The following is a 23,704-nucleotide window of genomic DNA, read 5'->3' as shown; positions in this document are numbered from 1 at the left end:
AAATCTAACTCACAATGTTTAGATAATGGTTCAATGCCATTCGCAATGATACTATTTGAAACAAATTGTCATAGTTTTATCCTAACACTTTTCATTCGATACGTCGACTTCGATACATAATACTTGATAAGAAAAAAAAAGTAACTCATTTAAGAGCCGAAAAGTTAGTTCAAAATGAAATTCATTGACTAAATTATTAATATTCATTTATTTTTCATACATGGCGCCCATATGCGAAATTTTAAGAAGGGCTCAGATATTTTCCAAATGGAAACCGATTTCAGTACAAATTAGATTAATAATTATTTAGTTATTAATATTTGACAGTTTTAATAACTTATTCATTAATGGCTGGAGAAGAAATGTTTTTACATTTTTGGAAAGAAAAAAGTACTAAAAGTAAGGAAGTTCTAATTTCTAAGGGGGAGGGGCTTGAGCCCCACTTACTCCGCCCCCCCCCCCCCCAGCCATATGAGCGCCCTTGTTTTCATATAATACTAAAGTTTCTTTTAAACTTTCAAACATGACCTGATTTTTTGTCATTAAATACATTTCAGGTACCTAGTAAATAGAATGATTTTCTGTGAAGTTTTCAAGCTATGAAGACTTCCAACTACCAGCATAGAGTTATTTCTAAATTAATAGTATGAATATTCGGTATATGGCCCAAGAAAGAATTATTGAAATGTTAGAGTACATATTTCCGGATCATAACCTCTGAATGAAAAGTATTTACCTCCTCTTTTCTATTATAAAATAGTTATTATAAAATAAGTAGTTTTTTCTCTACTTTTTTTTCCGCATGCCCCAATGCCATGCAGAAAAAAAGGAGGAACTAGTAGAGTGCAGATATTAGTTGCCATAAAATCTGCATGCAACTAATTTGCAAAATCGCAGCCGCGCACGTGTTTATGTGACACAAGATGTGACACGTCACTGTATTTGTCCTGTATTAGTGCAGCCTAAGGAATTAGAAGAAAAATCCTTAAAAAATTTAGAGATACAAATTTCATGCTGATGTAAAGTGATAGTATTTTCTTTGCATACCATGATGTATTATAGGAGAGTCTCAATTATCAGAGGTTGATTAAAAAATAAAATACAAAATCACACAGTATCTCGATGAATAAAAAAAAACTATGCTTCTAAAACAGATAGAAATATTTTGCCATTCCAGTTTTACACGAAGCTCTTAATGATTCACAGGAATTTACTATGGGTTATGATCCAGACTCGGGGATACACAAGAAAATAAATTTTACGTTTTGATTTCTCTATCTGAAAATTAATTGCCTTCAGTTACGATCACGGTAGCTGTTTAATTCTCCTTGCGATCTCGTACTTCTAAATTACAAAAACATTAAATTATTTTTCGTGCCTGAAAGAAAATATTGTAAGTCTTGAAAAAAAGTAAATCCATTTTCAAGTTCCCTACCAACCACTGAAACAGTAGGAATTCAAAAACCTGTTTTTTTAAGTATAATTTTTTCATTAACAGCAAAAATAAGAGATTTATTTGTTGCTGATAGTGGAAAAAATAATCTTTAAAATGATGCCTTAGTTTTGAAGTTCGATGAAGTATTTAAGAAGTTATGGCGTCCCCCCCCCCCAAAAAAAAACACATTTGAGAAATAATAGAGTATGTGTTACCGCGATTTACTATGTCAAAAAAACTTTTTTGTTTTCCTGATTTTAAGGCAACAACACAACTGCGGATTGGAATCCGACCCCCAATAAGTTACGGTTACATATTCACAGAAATTTGGACAAGAATTTTGCTTCAGATAATTAATCATTCAAAAACTGTATATTCTGACCCGATGAAGGATCGCTCTAATCACCTTTGCTTGATTAGTAGGACTTCTTACGAACTAAGCTACTGGTTTTCTAGCTTCGGATGCTATACACTAAAGCAATGCGCCACGAAGCAACAAAATAAGTTTAAATCGATGCTACTATTTTGTTAAAATATTTTTTCTTATCTTATGCTGTGATTTACTATGTTGAAATTGATGTCTTATTTTCCGGTTTTAACAACAACAGAACTGTAGCTCAGAATCTTGCAATGAGTTCTCAGGGAATGTTAGGTCAGAAGTCTGCTGAAGAGTTGATGAAATTAATATTTTTCAGCTTATAGGGATTCGAACTCACGATCTCTGCAGTTTTCGCATTACGCTCTGACAAAATAAGGTCTACATTTTGGTACACTATGAAAAAAAGCAATACAAAATTAAAAAATAATAATTTTAAAAAAAAAAACAGCTTTTTTGGGGGCAAAACAACCAAAAATGTGAATTGTCTCTTTATTTTTCGCCTAAAGCGGTGAAAAAAATCTTTAAAATGATGCCTTACTCATGAAGTTTAATTAAGTATTGAGTTAGTTATGGAGTTTCCTCCAAAAACACCTTTATATATGATTGTGATTTTAAAATATGATACATTGATTAATATATATCCAAATTATTGTGAATTTAAAAAAAAGTCAAATTTATTTTTTAAATTCTAATTCCTCCCCACTCTCCACGGTGTTTAAATTTTCATTCTATATATAAACCATGAAAGTACGCTTGATTAAATTTTTGAGGCGCATTTCCGATTTTCAATGCGTGAAATAAGCTTATATGCGGGTAAAAAATGTATTGACTGAGAGCGAGACAACTGATGAAAATTTTTTGTTGTTCTTTCGAATACTTTTATTTTAGAATAATTAAATAATCAATGATTTACCAAATAAGAAAATTTTTAAAAAAATCCTGATTTGGCAAATTTTGATTCAGCATTGCAAAATTTCAATGTTTAAAACTTTTGCAAAGCAGCTTTATATCTCTTCTCTTCAGATGCAGGATGCAGGCATGTGAAAGTTTTATCATTCGGGAAAAATCGGAATTTCATTCCGAAAATTTCCCCTTCCCAAAAAGTTAAGCTCTGCGTATCGCTGGCTCTAGTTTTTATAGAACAGAACCTTTTTTGCTCAGTCAAGTGTAGCTCTAAATACTCTTTTTTTAAATCAACTTGAGTAGACGCATGCTCATTTTCTTTTGAGAAATAATCGCCAAAAGCGATAATAGTCGGACCATTTTTCCTGTGTCAACTTCTTCAAATGGTGGAAAGAACTCGGGGAAATCTTTCTGTGACGAAACAGTCGTGGGTGTGATGCCGTTGATTGACGACTTGGTGGTCGTAACGAGACATAAATACTTCGTGCCGCCTTCCTGAAGGCGCCAACACACTTTTTAGGGATTCAGAAACAAAATAGGAAATGGGCTATACCCATGAGAAAGATCAGAGTTTGCCTTGGAGTTTTAGTCAAAGATTAAATTCCAAGTCTTTTTTTTTTTGGCTCGAGGAAATGTGGGCTTTTAGTGTTATTGTAGCTGTAATAAAATCACCAGAAAAAAAAATCTTGATAGAAGTTACGCTAACTGACGCTTTTTATGATTTTTTACTGATTAACTGTCTGAATCTAAGCCATATGAAACAAATGAAATGATAAAAATAATGGCAATAATGGTCAATTCCCGACTCGCATTTCAAAGCAAAAATACGATTTGCATTCAAAAACAAAAAACCCGACTTGTATTTTTATGTCTGAGCAAAAAAAAAAAAATACTCGCAATTAATATAAAATCTAAGCGACTCATATTTTAATCTTAAAAAATGCGACTTGCATTTTATTTGTAAAAATTAAGACTGCAATTGTTGCATAAAAAATACGATTCGTATGTCATTGTTCAAAATATAGCTCCCATTCTAACATAAAAACACGACTTAAATAGAAATAATAAAAAAACCTTTCGAATTTTCAAAATTACTTTGAATTCTGAAATTTTGAATTCAAATTGTTTTTTGCAATCACGAGTTGCGACAGGACCTTACTCATTGGTTACTACCCCACTCGCTTGTTTTTAGAAACAGTTCGTGTCCTTCCTCTTGGACGGTTACGTGTGTATAGTTGTGTATGTGTAGGCTTGTGTGTGTGCGAAGACCTGTGTGTATGCACGTTGGCGTGTGCGTATGTGTGTAAAGGCGCGTGTGTGTATATGTGTAAAGGTGCGTGTGTGTATGTGTGTAAAGGCACGTGTGTGTATATGTGCAAAGCTGCGTGTGTGTATGTGTGTAAAGGCGCTTGCGTGTATGTGTGTGAGTGTGTATGAGCGTGTGTTTGTCAAGGATATGGACGCCACCGACCTGGAGAAGCGGCCGGACTGGGGGACAGTGCTCAGGACCAGAGGAGCCGCGCCGGAGCCGAAGGCGGTGGGGTCGAAAAGGGAACCGGACATCAAGGACGGTCAAGTAAAAACAATTAGCAATCGTGATTGCTCAAAAAATGTCGTTTTACTATAATCTTTAGTTTTAAAAAATGACTCGTATTGTACAAAAAAGGGGAGGGAGGAACCTTAGCATTGAAGACCATAATGTAGTCGAAATGCTTACTAGAGTGCCATTTCACAATATTTTGGACACATGTAGAGTCCGTAACATGACACTTTTTTTACTATAACTAATTAATGTACTTTTTGATTCGAACATTATTTTAATTTGCGTGTTGGTAGGACAAACTCAAAATAAAATGATGTGCTAAACAAACAGTAAATTGAATAAGTATGGCAAAACAATTCATGTTACGGACTCTACTTAATTGTCCAAAATATACTGTGAAATGACCCTAGAACATTTTCTGATCATGAACTTAGACGACTCGTATTTTAATATTAAACGAGCTGATGTGTGCTTCACAGGACTTCCTTTTACTCCACTTTAATTTCATTTTCCCATTATTGGTAATTTTAATGGGATTCAATAGTTTACTCTCTAAATATAACCAACAGTGACCAAATTGAAGCCACATTAAAAAAAAAAAAAATCGCCCAATTTGTCGCCAAGCTGGCGACAAAACTTGGCGTCCAAAAGACTGGCGATATATTCCCAAGTGTCCGCCAAATTGTAACACTACTTGAGTTTACATCGAAATTAACATTGATTTCCCCCCAAAAAGGGGCAAAAGATCCCTTTAGAAACACCCGAATGCAACCAAAAGGGGAGGTGCAGAACTAGACCCCACTAGGAGTCTAAGTACCAAATTTCAACTTTCTAGGACTTTCTAGTTCTTGAGTTATGCGACATACATGCGCACATACATACGTACGTACATACAGACGTCACGAGAAAACTCGTTGTAACTAACTCAAGAATCGTTAAAATGGATATTTCGCGTGTCTATACGTTCTTAGGTACTTATCGACGTGTGGTGGAGTCGAAAAAAAAATCAAAATTCATTCGGGGGTGAGCAAAATGGAAATTAAGGTCGATTTTTGAGTGAAAATTTTTTCGCGAATACAATACTTCCTTTTTTGTAAAAGGAAGTAAAAATGACTCGCATTTTAATATGCAAACTCCAATTCTTACATGAAAAAAAAAAAAAAAAACGCGTATTTAACTATGCCAAATAAAGCTTTTATTCTAATGTAAATATGTCTCAAAGTGTAAAAAATGTAACTTTAATGCAATTTTAGTATAAATACATTATACAAAATATAGCTCTCTATCTATTATAAAAATATGACTTTTAATGTAAAAACTGTAAATTTGCTCTAAGTTCAGCATAAAAAAGACCAATATTTTACACAAAAAAAAAAAAAAATGCATACGTAAACATTTGAAGAATATAGTATACATGTAGAACATGTAGGGGGGGGGGTAGAGCGTTCCTAGAACATTTTCTGCTTTTGGAAGAAACTCTCATTCTGAATTATTTTAGAAAATTTCTAATGCTTTTTTTTTTTGTTGTTGTTGTCAGTCTTAGAAACTTTTTTGGGGTGTCAGCTTAGGGTACTTAACTTTATTTTTGTGATGAAGCTAATTAGAAATCGAATGCTTTGTTTACAAATCCGGAGACCACGAAACGTGAGCTTAAAAAATATAAATAAATACAAAAAAGAATCCCCGATCTCTTTAATAAATTTGTAATTGCGATGAGTGTTAATTACTCAGAATCCATTAGTAGTGATGATGATAAGAATTTTTTTAAATCCTGACACTCATCTTGACAAATGAGGCGTATAAAGGAATGGAGAATGTTTAACAAATACAAATTTCCTTTAAGAAAAAAAAATAAATAAACTAAGTTCTTAATTTACAAGCCAAATCTAAATTTCTTTCAATAAAAAATTAAACAAAGTTCTTAACTTACAAATTAAATTAAGTTCTTAATATACAAAATTTTGATAAACCTGTCTTATCACATGCTTCTGAGACGTGGACAAAAACTAATACTGTATCAGAAAAAAATAAATTAAAAATTTCTACGCTTGAAAAAAAAAAGTGCGAAGTATTCTTCATAGTGCAAATGAAAATAATATTTGGAGTGAAAGCGACAATATTGAATCTTTCAAATTATTCATATAGTATGAACATTATACACACATATACACACATTATATATATATATATACAGTAAAACCTGTAAAGTTGACCACCTTTGTAAGTTGACCACCCGTCTATGTTGACCGCTTTTGTCAGGAACGGAATTATTCCTATCTTATATAATGAAAGAAAACCTCTGTAACTTGACCACCTCTCTATCTTGACCACCTGTCTATCTTGACCACTAATGAACCCCAAGTTTGGTTTGGAGTATTGTAAAAAACCCTTTGTAAGTTGACCACTTGGTTTATTTTTAAAAATTTTATTCAACAAATTATTATTTTTATTATTTTTTTTATAGCTTTCCAAGAATATTTTTGATGACAGACCAGCATTTTACCAACTAATGAAACAGCAGCATAACTAAACCTCCTTTTGAGTTTAACCACATGGGAAAACTACTAAGAACCCTTTTATTCTCCAAACTTGTTTTTCTTTTGTTGTTAAACGAAAAAAATTTTATTTTTTGATTAACTATAATTTTTTAGGAACTATTAATATAAAATGATTAACTTTTCATAAACAATAAGACTTTTTTTTTGATCAATTTACTGAAATTTTAAATTTTCATAACATACTATACATCATTCTGGGAAAATAATCTCTAAAACTATTCGAATAACATTTTATATTATTGATTCAAAGTAATGCTAAACAATGAAAGTGAGTTGAACAGAAAGAATAAGTGTCAATTAGGCAAAAAATGAATGCATGGTGCAAGACTTACAAAAAAAAAAAAAATAATAATCATCATCATTACCCCCTTTATAAGTTGACCACCTGTCTAAGTTGACCACCAAAGTATTGCACCGCAAGTGGTCAACTTACACAGGTTTCACTGTATATATATATATATATATATATATATATATATATATATATATATATAGAGAGAGAGAGAGAGAGAGAGAGAGATATCGCGGAAGCCCACTCAGATACGAAGGCTCAAGTTGCAAGTTGAAACCCTTTTCTAATGAGTTTTAAAATGATTCTTGTGCACTTGCAGTTATTTTTACCGCAAAAATCACTCGTTATCTTAACAATCACTTTCGGAAGAAATATGATTTTGTTTTCAACTATTGCCCCAGAACAAGCAAAGGTTTTGACAAATTGTAGAAATTGAGCTAATTTTGAGTTGAATTTCATGTTTCGTGAAAGAAAATCAATCCTTTTGGCTGTTTTTAAACATAAAATCGGTCATTAAAAGTTAATAAATGCTAAAAAGAATCCAACGTGACCAAGTTTCCAATGTGAAGTGCTTACACGTGTGTCGGAGATGTGTGTTTCTTCAGCTCAAGAAAACGGAGCTATGACAGAAAGAGAATAGCTACTTCTCTAGAACTACTATTTTCTATTTATAAGTATTCGGCGTGGGGTGGTAAGTTGAAGAAATAATCTTCGTATGTATTAGTTTACCTTTCACCGGGTCGTTCCCTGAAAAAAGTAAATTTCATGCCCACCATTGTCATGACTGGAAAATGTTAACTGAGAAAAGTAGGCATGAATTTAAAAATTTGACTAACATTCCTCTTCAAGCACTACATAGGGTGCACTCGTTAGGATATGAGAAAAGTCCTAAAAGTCAATTTTAAGAATTGGAAAGCTTTAAAAAAGACATTAATTGGTATACTTCATTCAGGATTGGCCATTTGCCCAAGACCAATCACGTACTCCCTCAAATCCTACGGAGCTCTCCCTCTCAAAAATGAAACCTCTAAAATACCCTCCCCCCCCCAAAGTTAAATTATGCAGTCTACGCCATATCCCACTCCCCCCAAGAGGGCAACACTTTTATTTAGTGCTTTAACAGTGGCGAATTTATAGATAGAGGGTCTGTTGCAATGTATTTTTGTGGTTCCATAGTCCATCCCTTTTGAAATAAAAGAGTTTGCAAAAGAGGTATTATGATCCTTTTTTGGGGCCCCTGTGTTGGGGGGGGGGGAGTTCTTGCAATTACAACAGTTGCGACATGTTAAAACCGCCACCGTTTAACAATCCCTAGAGGTTAGCATATAAGGAAAAAATTCTATTCCTCATTTGCCAATTTAGCGTGCACAGGGGGGGGGGGGGGAGTAGGGACATCTGTTTGGCCCGGGCTCGAGCCTAAAGGGAGCCGAATATTTCTTAAACTAGGGGTGAAATATAGGGGTTAACAATATGGAGGGGGCCCGGAAAATGCATTTGTGACGGGCCCCAAAATTTCTGTGCACGCCCCTGCCTTGAGATATTTGTTATTCCCAAGGAGCAGAAGTTTCCCTCGCCTTATCTCCCCCACTAAATAGCGCTTTCACAATCATCAAACTGTTAAAAGTACTGAATCAAATGTTCTCACAAGCAGAGAGCTCAAGAAAATAAAAAACTATTTCATCCCCCCTCTCGCCCCCCCCCTCATTTCTGTCGGTAGTCGGTGCGCATCATTAACCAAATTCATTATTGCTGAAATATGAAATAAATAAACTTGAATTTTTTAAAAAGATATATGAAAAGCTTCGGGACTGTGATAAGATTAAATATTAGTATTTGTTTTCAATTGTTAAAATTTAGCCTTTAATACGGCCAACAATGAAAACGTCATTACCAAGGTGCTCTGATAGCAGATAAAGGATGTCTAGAAACATGATAATGACAACTTTTAGACATTTTTAAAAAGTTACTAATGCATAGCGATTGCAATACCGATATACCGAACATAGGCGGATTTACGGGGGTGCCAGGGAGTACGCCGCACCCCAAAAATTTTTGGTTGGGTTTTGAAAAAAATTAGTTTAGTATATTTCACTCAGAAACGCAGTTGGGGGAAAAAAATTCATAGCTGCTATACAAGTAAATTTACTTGAATCCAGTGTAGTATCACCACACTTTGCTAGTGCAAGAAAAATATAACTGTGCTCATATTAAAGAATTAAAGTAATTTTATCCATTTGGAAAAAAAAAATAATTTCATGCAAATAAAGAAACTTCTGAAACAATTTATTGTTCAGTGCTGTGTTATTGTATAGAATAATTGCATGTTCTGTAATTGGGTATTCATTCGTATATCAATACCAATTCTTCTATTTTAAAACAACAATGGTTAATAAAGTCCGAAAAAAAAAGAAACATGGCTATTGCCAAGAAACTTTATCAATAAAATCTATATCAAAATCAACCGGAAACCAATATTTTTAAGGTAAATTTTTGAAGGAGGACTCCGGGACATTTTGCTGCAGTGGTGCATCCAGGGGGGAGGGGGCACAAGACTGGTGACCCGCCCCACAAAATGCTGGGCAGATGTTTTTAAAAAAATATTCTTTATTATTGAAGAGAAAAGATCTCATTTTGGGAAAACGCAGTTATTTTACGAAAAAAAAAAGAATGTTGGGAAAAAATCTTAAATTTCTTTCAAAAAGAAATATTGACATTTAAATTTTTCAACAGCTTAAGATTATTGGCGGCGAATTGTGTGCCTCCTCCCCCCTCCTCGCACAATCCTCTTTCTTTCATATCTCCCCGCTCCCTTTTTTTTTTTTTTTTTCTATTTCGTTTTCATTTTTTCTATTAGTCCTCAAAATTTTTCTTCTCCAAAGCCCTTTCTCTAGCCAAATTTATTACAGAGTACCTCAAATTTCGTTTCTTGGGCTTCATTTTCGCAAAATTTCCAAGGAAGATCTTCTATTCACCTAAATACATCAAAAATCGTTTAAAATTGCGGTTTTGGAGCTTCAGTTTTGAAAAACTGCAGTGTCCCTAACGTTACCAAATATGGTCTTACACTCATGTGTTTAAGGCTTTAATTTTGGAAAATATTCGAACAAGGGCCTCCGACCCCCTTTCTCTAATATCATCAAAGAGCTAATATTTTGGTTTTGAAAACTACTATTTCGAAATATTTAAGTGGGAGAATCCCTTTTTTTTAATACCATGGAGTATTGCAGAACTTCATTTTTAGGACTTCAATTTCGGAAATTTTCCAGGAGAGAGCTCCTGAACACCCCGTCCGATATCAGCATCAAAAATTGTCCTCCGTAGTATTTTTGAAACTTCAATTACGAAAAGTTAAAGAGGTAGCGTGGGGGGGAGGGGAGGGGGTAACGTATTTCTATCTGCTTTTCAAAAAATCGATTGGAGACAGTCTACGAGTCTCATTAATGACCCAAACTATAAATATGGACTATAATCACATTTATAAAACTAAAATTTCTAAAAATAGCCTTGGAGCCACACGTACCTTTCTTGCCCCTAAAATATCGCCAAGAACTGTTAAACTGCGTTTTCAAAACTACTATTTCAAATTTTTTTCTTTAGCGTGAATCCCATTCCAAACCAGTAGCTAGATTCACCCATTGCTTCTAATATCGACTTTCGTTTAAGACTTTTTCTGCAATTTGAAATGTTAAGAATTGCCCATCCCCTAATCTTACTAAATATGGTTTACATCGCGTTTTTTAGACTTAAAAGTGCGTCCTGCCCTAAAATTATTTTCTGATTTCGCCACTGCCTTATTATTCCGGGAATACCCCCCCCCCCCTCCCCAGATCCCTGTTATTGTTGAACCTCCAAATATTTCGGCCTACGCCTATTATACCGAATACCGATATTTGGAGCTATTTTGCAATTTCGTAATACCGGTCTTTGCTGTAGTAAAACAGGGGTGCCCACCTGGGGGGGGGGGGGGGTCGTGGAGCGGACTGCGCCATCGAAATTTGTAAGGGGGTGTTTTGAAGAGTATTTTTCTCATTTTTAGGGGGGCTCTTGCTTTTGGGGGCCTCCGCAATATTTAGGGGGGTGCTCCCTGCCCTTTGGGGGTGGGGACCCCTGGGTAAAATACCAGTATTTTCGACATTAGCTAAAAATAATAAATAGTTATCAATTAAAGAGTTTTTAATTTAACTAATTAGATATCTATTGTAATTTTAAATATAAATTTCTTTTTCGATGAGACGCAGCACCAAAATCAATCTATTCAAGTAAAAATTTGGCTTTGTTTAATAGTATGAGAACTTTAAAATGTGAAAGCGCTGAAGCGAGCGCCATCTGGGATCGAGAGTATGCCGGGACGGCAGGGAGGGAGAAGGTGTGTGTGTTGGTGTGAGTTGGAGGAGACGTATGTCTCACAAATAAAACAGTCTACTTTAAATTTGAGCGTTGATTGTGTTTACTGTGTATTAATTAAGTTGTGACATGAGACAGCACATAAGTGGTCCTTCCGGAGCCTGAGAACGACACAGAGACCTGTGGATATGAGAATTATTGAGGACATTTGAGAAGTAAGTGACCATTGAATAATTATTATTCATCAATGTGCTAGAAACTAAAATGTTTAAAAACTAAAAAAGAAGATTTGAGGATTATTGCCTCTGAATTAGGAGAAACTGTTGATGAAAAATTAACTGTTGTTCAATTAACTGAGCTAATTAAGAACAATAGTTATTTTAAATCTGATATTGAGTTTGTGAAAGATTTAATTAGTTTAACAGTAGAAGAGCGTAAGAATAATGACTTACAGCAAAAACAATTAGATTTAGAGCAAGTTAAATATGAAATAGTTAAAGCTGAGTTAGAGCTTGCGCGAGTGAGAGCAGGTTCGAAACCAGAGAATCAAAACCAAAACGAAAGTAATGTTGATGTTCAGAATTCTCTAGATTCTTTGATAAAAAGCATAAGAATATTAACTGTGAAAGTCCCTACTAAGCCTGAAGGCTGGGCATTCTTCTTTACTTCTTTAGAAAGAGCTTTTGTATCTAAAAATGTTCCTGATAAATACAAATCAGAAATCCTATTGAATTTATTAGGCGAGAGAGCCGCAAATGTGATAACTTATATTACAGATGATGAATTGAGTAACTACGAGAAAGTGAAAGCTATTATTTTAAGAGAGTTCGAACTCAGTGCTCAATCGTGTTTAGAAAATTTTAGAAAGGCAACACGGCAACAAAACGAAAATTACCAGCAGTTTGCTTCTCGTTTAATAACGAACTGGGAATATTATTTGAAACTAAGAAATGTGTCGGACTTTAAGACGTTAAATGAGTTGATAGTATCTGATAAAATATTTGATACTCTTGAGAAAGATGTAGCAATGCATATTTCTATTAAAGCACAAGATAGCTGGTTGCGTCCAAAGGAGCTGTCTAAAGAAATAGACTTGTATTATACATCGCGAGGGAAAAATGAAAAAATAAATTCAAGTTCTTACACCAAGAAATTTAACGAGAAGAATATTCCAAAAGTATTTTTAAGCGATATTAAAACGCCTAAATGTATGTTATGTTGTGAAAATCATTTATTATATAAGTGTCCTAAATACTGTAAGCTATCCGTGAATGAAAGAATTAAATTTATAAAAGAGAAGAGACTATGCTTTAACTGTTTATCGATAAAACATAGCGTGAGTCATTGCAAATCTAAATTCTCCTGTTCTGTGTGTGGGAAGAAACATCATGTGACGATTCATTTTCTGTCTGAGAATGTAATTGCGCGCGAAAATAAACAAGACGTAATGGCGTCAAATGAGATCCCCTCCCAACAGCTGTCAGCACTGGCTGAAGAATTTATGCCGAATCGAGAGAACTTTGTTTACGGCAATAAGTGAAGCAAAAACAAAAAATGTTTTATTGAGTACTGCGATGTGTTATATTACTGATGCTGAGGGAAATTTACAACCCGTAAGAGCAATTTTAGATAACGGATCATCATCGTGTTTTATAAATAACGAGTGCACCAATTTCCTTGGTTTGAAGAAACAGAAAGTAAACGTATCAGTGTCAGGATTAAATGATTCAATATCCACAATTAAAGCGCGTGTATCTGCTTGTATCAGCAATAAAGAAAAGAGTTTCACTAGGAAGTTGGACCTTTTAGTAGTGCCAAAAATTACACAGGATTTAATTCCGTCAAATAAGCTTGAAATTAATGTGAATGACCTTTCTAATATTAATCTCGCAGATGAAAAATTTAATATTCCAGGATGTATACAGTTATTATTAGGAGCCGAGATATTTTATCAATTGTTAAAACCAGGGCAAATTCATTGTAAAAATTCAAGTCTAATTTTACAAAACACAGTTTTTGCTTTTATCATATCCGGAAGTACAATATCCAAGACAGAAAATAAAATTCATTGCGGTTTTATTAATGAAGAATGTGATTTGGATAAAACACTTAAGCGATTCTGGGAAATAGAAAATGTTGAGTCTATTGAGCACAAAAGTAAAGAGAGCTTAATTTGCGAAGAACATTTTGTACAGAATCATTCTAGAGATGCTAAAGGGAAATACATTGTAAAGATGCCCCTAAAGGAAGAACCTAGTTCTTTAGGAAAATCTAAAGACATAGCGCTTAGAAAGTTGAATAGTTTGTGGAATCGTTTAGAAAAAGATCCAGAATATTTATCCTTGTATAAGAAATTTTTGAGTGAATATTTAGAGTTAGGGCATATGACTGAGGTGAAAGATTCTGATGAGGATCTGAGTTACTTTGTACCTCATTTAGGAGTCTATAGAGCGGTTAGCAAGTCGACGCCGCTACGCGTTGTCTTTAATGCTAGCTCCCCTACGTCAAATGGGAAATCTCTAAATTCTTTGCAGTATAACGGTGGTATCATACAGGATGATTTGTTATCAATTATGTTGCGATTCAGAAGATATGTTTATGCCTTTGCTGCAGACATTAAAAAAATGTACTGGATGATTTTACTTCATCCCAGTCAAAGACCCCTTCAAAAAATCTTGTGGAAGGAAACAAATGATGGTTTAGTTAAAACTTACGAACTAAACACAGTGACATATGGCACGGTTAGTGCCCCTTTTTTAGCAGTTAGAACTTTGAAGCAATTAGCAATAGATGAGGCAGAAGAGTACCCTCTTGCAGCAGTAGCTTTACATGATAGTTTTTATATGGACGATGTTCTGAGTGGATCGAGTTCTTTAGAAGAAGCAAAAGAGCTTCAAGACCAATTAATCGGAATTTTGAGAAAAGCAGGTATGGAGTTGCATAAGTGGTTAGGAAATCACCCTGATCTTTTCATGAGCACCGAGAAAGATTATAAATTTGTGATTACTGAAGAAACTAAGGCTTTAGGTGTATCGTGGCAATCAGAGATAGATTGTTTTACATTCCAGGCAAAGGTAGAATCTGGTGTACCAGTTACTAAGCGTATGGTATTATCAACCATCGCGCGCATTTTTGATCCACTTGGTCTTTTAGGCCCGATTGTGACAAGGGCGAAAATATTCATGCAGAAGCTCTGGTTATTGTCAATAGATTGGAATGATCAGCTTCCCATGAAAGAAAATAAAGAGTGGCAAAACTTCATTGACTTACTACCATGTATCAACAACATTAAGGTTCCGAGATGTATTTTAAGTGAGGGTACTATTGATGTACAATTGCACGGGTTTGCTGATGCCTCAGAGGTCGCATATGCTGCAGTTATATATTGCAGATCCATTAACAATTCTGGTGAAGTTACAGTAAGACTTGTTTCCAGTAAGTCCAGAGTTTCCCCTCTTAAGCATATGACAATACCACGCCTCGAGTTAATGGCTACAGTTCTATTAGCCAAACTGATAAAACGAGTTACATCCTCCTTAAAACTGGATATATCGGAAACATATTTGTGGAGTGACTCTATGATAGCTCTCTCGTGGATTCGGAAAGAACCTCATCAATTAAAAACTTTCATTTCAAATAGAGTGACTGCAATACAAGATTTGACAAATATTCAACAGCGGCACCATGTAGCATCACTGGAGGACCCAGCCGATCTCATATCCAGAGGTATGGATCCTGACAAGCTGTCTGAAAATAAACTCTGGTGGAATGGACCAGATTTTCTTGCTACCGGTATTTATCCTGAAGGAGACATTCCAACGGATATGAGTGGAGAAGACTTTTTAAATGAATTAAAAAAGAAGGACGATATAAACTGTGCAGCATTGTTTGCATCAACAAATATGTTTTCAAATGACTTACTTAATATTTCTAATATGTATATAAAATTAATTCGAGTACTTAGCTATATTTTCAGGTTTTTAGGAAACTGTTGCAGCAACGAAAAGAAAAAAGGGCCATTGGACCCTCAAGAGATGAAAAAAGCAGAACTTAGATTAGTAAAGATAGTTCAGGGATATGAATTTAGTAAGGAAATAAAAAAATTGAGGGAAGGTAATGCGGTTTTACCGGACAGCCAGGTAAGAAATTTAAACCCATTTTTAGATGAAGAGGGTATTTTGAGAGTGGGAGGCCGCTTGGCAAACAGTGATTTAAGTATGGATAAGAAATTTCCAATTATCTTACCTTCAAAACATAAATTGACAGATATAATTCTTGAATATTTTCATAGGAAAAATTTACATATAGGACCTCAAGCTTTATTATATAATGTGAGAGAATTGTATTGGCCAATTAACGGTCGTAATGCATGCAGGAAGGTAGTTCATAAATGTATAGTGTGCTTGAAGGCCAGACCTGTAACCTGCCAGCAAATTATGGGTAATCTACCAAAGGAAAGAATAACTCAAGACCTTCCATTTAACTGCAGTGGAGTAGATTTCTGTGGTCCTTTTTGGATAAAATATAGACACCAACGTAAAGGTTTATACCATAAGGTATATGTTGCAGTCTTCGTATGCTTTGTTACAAAGGCTGTACATTTGGAAATGGTTACAGATTTGACCTCACAAGCTTTTGTTGCTACACTTAAGAGATTTTTTTCAAGAAGAGGAAAATCTTCCTATATATTTTCAGATGACGCAAAGAACTTCGTAGGAAGTAATATTGAGATTAAAAAGATGCATGATAAGATTAAAGAGCCAGATGACAAGTTGGCTGGCTATCTTAGTAGTGAAAATGTAATTTGGAAATTTATTCCCCCCAGAGCCCCACACTTTGGAGGACTTTGGGAAGCGAGCGTCAAAGCCTTTAAATTTCATCTAAAACGGGTAGTGAGTAATCAGAAACTTAATTATGAAGACTTTTTAACCGTTATTACTCAGGTAGAAGCCATTCTAAATTCGCGTCCTCTTACACCGCTATCAGCTGATATAGACGACTTATCAGTTTTAACGCCTGGTCATTTCCTCATAGGTCGACCAATAACATCTCTAGTAGAGCCCAATTTCAGCGAAGTAGAATTTAATAGGTTAAAATTATATCAAAGAGTGACTAAAATTGTACAGATTATCTGGAAAAAATGGTCGAATAACTACTTAAGTACTCTTCAGCAGAGAACCAAATGGTTCTTCGATAAAGAAAATGTGAGAGTAGGTGACTTAGTACTTAAATGATGTGTAGTAAAATGATGACATCGCTGTAGGCAAATGGCAAATCGGGAGACTAATTGAAACTATCTCAGGTCCTGATGGTAAGATTCGAGTCGTAAAGGTGAAAACTAAGAGCGGTGAGTTTAAAAGACCAATCACAAAGGTTGCAATCTTACCAATAGAAAAATAGTAAAAAGTCGTAAAATTTGAGAATTAGATATTCATCTACTGAAATTGTGTTTATTATCATTCATTGTGTTTTATGTGTATACATATTTTATTTTATTTTATTTTGTTTGAGTGTACATTTGTATTGTGTTTATACTTTTGTAACCAAGTTTGAATCAATATTTGCAATTTCGTTGAATGCTTTGCATTGCAACGCGGGCCGGTATGTTTAATAGTATGAGAACTTTAAAATGTGAAAGCGCTGAAGCGAGCGCCATCTGGGATCGAGAGTATGCCGGGACGGCAGGGAGCGAGAAGGTGTGTGTGTTGGTGTGAGTTGGAGGAGACGTATGTCTCACAAATAAAACAGTCCACTTAAATTTGAGCGTTGAGTGTGTTTACTGTGTATTAATTAAGTTGTGACATGAGACAGCACAGGCTTCAAAAGCACCAATTAATAGAACATCAATGAATAAAGTAGCGGAAAAATGACAAAAAGATGTTTTCATCACTAGATGGTGTGATGAATCACACTTTCGTGAGTTTATGTAAACCACGTTCAGGGTCGCGCCAAGCCTGATCAGCGCCGCCGTGCAAATGCCTTTTGAGCGCCTTCATACACTGGTATTCGGGGAAAATATGGTTAACACCTGTGAGGTTTCATGGACAAAAATAATGTGGGAAAAAATACCATAGGTATTTAATTCATTTAAAAAAATAATAACAATGTGTAACAGTTTTGTGCTTTGTTAAAATGTACACTTAAATACATTTATTGAAACATAAGGTTTTATTTATTTTTATTTATTTATTTATTTATTTTTGGAACAGCATTGAAAGCAAATTTATACATATGAGGCAGTGAGAAGCAAAGGGATGTAAGTGGACATTTTCAAGTTTTGAGTTAAACGCGTTTAAAGATAACGTCTTAGGTAGGCTTTCATTGAATTTTTTTTTTTTATAAATCATGCTATACAGCAGCACCTATCAGGGCTACTAATTCTATCTCTCGCCCCAAGACAGAGGACCGACATTTTATAAGCTAAAGTATGAAGATCTTAACACTAAAGATAAAAAGTTTCTACATTTCCTATTTAAGTGATTAAGAGTGTCTAAAACATTTCACGAGGAAAATTCGAGAGGTTAAAATCTTCATTAATTGATTAATACTACGCACGAAATTTTTTCAGATGCATTTAAATCGTTTTCAAGTATCCCCTTCGGTTTCAGTGCGAGGCGTATCCCTACCCTTTATTGACACTAAGAACTTATAATACATCTTAGACCGTTAAAGTCAAAATATGAACCATACCAAATGTAGCTGAAGATGGTGGTGGTACTCTCTACATTTTTTATATGAAAAAATAAATCTAATTTGAAGGCATAATAAAAGAATGAAATTTTTTTCTTCTGGTTTTCCGTATTGTCCGAAAATCGGAAAATGGCGAATATTAAACTTTGGAATACAGTGTACATTTTTTATTTCATATCTCAAAGTTATTTTGAGTTCAGTAACCAAAATGGGGAATAGCAAATTTGTTGCGCCGCGTCGCTCACGCGCTCGTATGCTCAGTGCTCACCTAGAGCATAAAGCATTCACGACTGCACATTCGAAAGAAAAATGCTAATTTACACATTAGTTAGCGTCAAGTGTTTTCAGTGTAAAAGCTTGAGCTTTGGAATAGCATGTTTTGATACAACAAGGCAATAATTTTTACTTCAAGATAGGCAGGGAGACACATTGCTTGTTTCAGTGAGCAGTGTAATTTGACCCAACATTTATTTAAAAAAAAAAAAAAAAACAATTTACTTTTTTCGGTTGGAGATTTTTTCCCCCTATTTGGAACATTTTTGATCGGTAGAGTTCGGCGCCTTTTTGACTCTGGCGCCGTCGTGCAACACACGACCTTGCACATAGGGATGGCGAGGCCCTGCCCCCAGACTGTGAAGGGCATGCTTTTACAATCAATAATAAGATAAAACTTATGCTTAATCTTGATTTTTAAAGTAGTTCGTCTGGAAAAACTTTCCACTTTAGAAGCTTGATAGTGGTTCAACTTTGACGCACACAAGTAAAGCAGCGGTGCCTATTTCTTCCAAGAGCGATAATGCTACCCTCCCCTCACACTAATACCTTGAAGACCCCAAAACGACTCCCCCCCCCCAGACGAGAGAAAAATGTCCCTGAAAACAACCCCCTAAAATCTTAAATGACGAGCCTCTCCCCCAAGTAGTCACCCATGAGTAAAGAATTAACTTAAAACATCTTTCTCGCGTTTTGGTGAAGGCCAAAAAAGGCAATGAGATGTCTTGTCAGATGCAGATCTTGAATTCGCGCCGTACCTGCCATTTTTGAACAAAACTCGCTAAATTTGGCGACTTAACTTAAAATTTCGGCAAACTTTTCGATAACTGGTTCGCGAGGGCGCGTAATTTTTGTGCCATAAACATGTTTTACGATGCTCTTTCAAATGCTACCAATTTCAATTTTTTTTCATCTTCCCTTGATCGTGTGGTTTCCTGGTTAGAAGTAGATTCATTGACCTGAAGGGATCCAAAAAATAAATAAAAATAAAAACTCGCACATTTAAAAATAAAGTCATTAAAACTTAGTTATGAAACATCGAAGGCAGGGGTGGGAGGGGAGCTATTTAATTTCCTGTGCCCCCTCCAAAAGATTTTTTCTGGTCCGAACCCCAGTAATAGACACCGACAATTCTGATGATACCCAGTTACAGATAGGATGAGGAAAGGATGAGTAATGGGCAGAATTTCCCTTTTCTCTTCAAAATGTGCAAAAGCTCTTCATTTTTAGATCTAAAACCTTACTATATTCAAATGAATATGAAACACCGGCAGACCTCGTGGTAGCTGTTCATAATCTTCCACTACTGCCTTGTAAATACCAACTGGCTCATAAAATTCACTCTGATAACACTAGAGGGTTGCATCGTATTCATGGGTCGCAGCAACATCAGTTATATTCGCCTGAAATTCTTATTATTTAAATCTCAACTTACGGCTGTCTGTTACTGAACCCTTGTCTGTTACTGGTGCCGTTACCCTACCGACAGTACGAAATAAACACCCACACTCACAAAAATGATTTTTTTCAAAACCAACAAGTTAAAGACCGAATTATTTGAAGATGAAGGACTTTTAGGTAACTACAGAAGGTGACATGAATTCAGAAAGAATATTTTCAACTGCAGGAAATTTGTTCAATACAGTGGTATTCAGAATTATAAGGACAAGAGAAAATAGCACAGAATAAAAGTTATTTCTGAAATAATTCAGCGAAATTTTGGTTTAAAAAAATACTGCTCAGTACATCAACATCACTCTCAGAATTCATTCTGCCATGCACAAAAAACATTGGTATAGTTTCCGTCAGTAGCGAAACTTCCACAGACCACTTCTGAGCATCCTCCAAATATGTACGCGTTCAGATTTTTTTCTCCCTTTACAGAGATTGTACCAGAAGCAGCAAAAACCATCTAGTCCATCCTGATTTTTCTTTTTCGGTTCAGAAATGATTACATTGTCCCAATTTTTACCCATAACAACGCATTTTTGGCAACGCTCAATCTTTGATCTCTTGTGAATTTTTTTTAAGAGTCGTTTGTGGCATTAGTCTTCATGAAACTTTTTTCTTTTTTTTTTGTAAGACATGTTGAATAGTTCGAGAACTGCATTGTAACTTGAACTCCCATCTATTATGTCTTGATGTTTGTTTTTTGGAGCAAACTCTTCTCATTTTCATGTGTTTCACACGTACAAAAACAGACGACTTCCATCCTATTCGTCTTTGTGGTCCTTAATTGCCGGGATTTTTGAGGCAGCTCTAAGTGACCGATCTCTGTCTATTCAGATTTGTTGCTATTTGACGTACAGTAAGTCGTGAAGTTTTTCAAGCAACCACTTTCGTTTTCACAAATTCTTTAAGTTTAGTACCGAAACGGCATGACTGCAAAAATAGAATGTGGCGTTCCCAATCGTTTACTGAGCATTTATATTGTTATATACGCAGAACAAAAAAGATGCAAATTTTGTTTTTTTGAACACATAAATCTAATTGTCCTTATAACTTTGTCCAAATAACAGGGATGAATAAATTCAAACTTCATTGTATGAATACGAAATTTCTATGTGTTTCCAATAAAAGTACGTACTAAAAAAACGTGTCTTTTACCATTAGTTTCTAGTCATAAGATTAGCATAACTTTCCGACTAAATGCAGCCAAGATCTGGGGATTTTTCTTTTGTCCTTATAATTTTGACTACCACTGTAAAATGAGTTCCAGGTTTACTGAAAATTAAGTAGATGCATTGTGTTTTTTTGCTTTTATTTATTTTTTATTATGGTATTTGTTCCTTCATTTTATATTTGTTCACAATAAGTAAATAATGTACTTTTTGAACTAAATAATAAAATATGACAACAAAACATTATGTTTTTGAATGCTTCTTGGGAACTTTCTGCAACCGGTATTCCGGTATCACGTTAAAAAAAATACCGAGTACCGGTATTGCATTTTTGGTCTAGTATTGTAATCCCTACTTGAGCGAAAGGTCTAAAAATGGACTAGGATCTAGGCTACCAGCTGAAAGTGGGGTAAAAGGGTTGCACGCAGTCGCAAGAATGGCACAGAATAGGAAAACAGGAAGTGGCAAAAGAATGGTGAGAAAATGACCTTAGCTGTTATTGACCCTGTTTTATTAGAAAAACCTACTTTTGAGGGTCTCAAAACTTTTCAAGGTATATGAAATTTAATTTACCTCTGCTTTATACTGCTGTATACAGTCGAGTCCCGACTTACGCGAGGGATGCGTTCCAAGGCTCCTCGCGTAAGTCGAAATTTCGCGTTGTGGAAAAATATGTGAATACAAATTTTTTAAAGCGTACCAAATACTTTTAGACACTTAGAAACACCCCCAAACTGCTCTAAAGCATTCCTTAACCATACACTGCAGTTTCTTGCATAAAGAACTGAACTTTTACTGTATTTAAAAAATAAACTGTTATTCAACATGAAATACTTTAAGATGCACAAAATGAATGACCAATGGGAATGAACGACATAAAATAAAACAACACGGTAGGTATAGCATGTAGTAAAACTAAAATGATTCACTATAATAGCACTGTACAGTAGATACAGTAACAATATTTAAGAGTTAAAGAATGAATATAGTAATGATTTATGCTCCATGATCAGATTGTTTTTTTTTTTTATCTAATACATTTTTAAATACGGTTATTTCGCCTTTTCTTTTATGATGTTTCAATCTGTGGCAACATCTCCTCTTCCTGATCTCTTTATTAATCCACAATACAAGAGCAGTTTCCATTTTTATAATACAGTGAAACCCCTCTATTACGGACACTAACGGGACAAACTTTTTTGTCCGTAAGAGAGGGGTGTCCGCTTTACAGAGGTTTTTTTAATTTAATTAACTTTAGTTATTTGTTTATGTTTTTTGAAATCTTAAATGAAATATGTGTGAATTCTACTCTTTCATATGCATAGATTTTTTTTAATTTACTAGTTTTTACCAACATATACATAATAAACAATTATTTTATCAGGTTAAATTCAAATATTACAGTTTTGCACACTCAAAGAGATTTAAATAACAGGTTCGCATAAAAATTACATACCTAATTTGTACTTTAAAAAAATTGTTCGATTGATGTCTGTTGATATGTTTTGATCGATGAAAGTCTTTCATTTTCGAAATGTATCTTAAGTTCTTGTACCAAGTCTAGTTCTTTAGGATCGTTGTGTTTAATTGAAAATTCCCTGAGTCCATCTAATACGCTTAAAGCTTCGTTAACATTTTTAATTGTTTTAACGTCTTCTTTTACGGACAGTTCATCTTCATCGTCATCCTCAACTGTATGATCTTCGTTAATTTCGCGCACTATGCTTGCAATTTCTGTTTCGCTTTCTTCAGTGAAAACTTGGTCGTCGATGGGAGCATAGTCTTCAGCGGTCACATTTGTGAACCCTGCTTGTTGCATTAACGACTGCAAATCGGATCCATCATTGTCACAATCAACTTCGTTGTCAATTTCCTCTGTGGCAGATCCTTTTTTGAATCCAACGCGATTAAAGCAACTTACTATTGTTTCTTTTTTAACTTCCTTCCATGCGTGCTTAACCCAGCTGATTGCATCTAACACATCAATTGTTTTGGACAATTCGCTACTTGTTTTAGTTTCTTCCATTTTATTGATTAAATGCTTCATAACTAGTTGTCTGTATTGAATTTTAAATGCTTGAATTATCCCAGCATCCATAGGTTGGCATTTCGATGTTGTGTTTGCTGGCAAGAAGACTATTTCTATATTTTTCAAGTGAAAGTCTTTGGGATGGGAGGGCGCGTTGTCCATAAAAATAACAATATGCCTTTTTTCTCTCCCCAACTTCTTATCAAAAGTTACAAGCCAATCAGATATGACACTGGTTGTCATCCACGCTCTTCTATTTGAATACCAGTCTACAGGTAATTTTTTTATATCCAGTCCTTTAAAACACCGAGGTCTGGCTGCTTTTCCGATGACAACTGGTTTTAATTTTGTACCATCCATGCTGGCACCCAACAAAACTGTTAAGCGTTCTTTGGAGATTTTGCCACCAGAGCAGTTTTCTTTCCGTAAAGTTAAGGTTTTATCTGGCAGAGCTCTATAAAACAAACCGGTCTCATCAATGTTATGAATGTCACATGGCTCGTAATTTTCAATCAAACTAGGCACTTTCTCAAACCATTTCTCGCAAACGTCAGCATCCACATCCATGGATTCACCACATATTTTTTTAAAAACGATATCATGTCTCGTTCGAAAACGATCTAACCATCCATTGGAA

This window comes from Uloborus diversus, chromosome 3 (genome assembly GCF_026930045.1).
Source record: "Uloborus diversus isolate 005 chromosome 3, Udiv.v.3.1, whole genome shotgun sequence".
Lineage (NCBI taxonomy): Eukaryota > Metazoa > Arthropoda > Arachnida > Araneae > Uloboridae > Uloborus > Uloborus diversus.
This window is presented reverse-complemented; position numbering follows the sequence as displayed.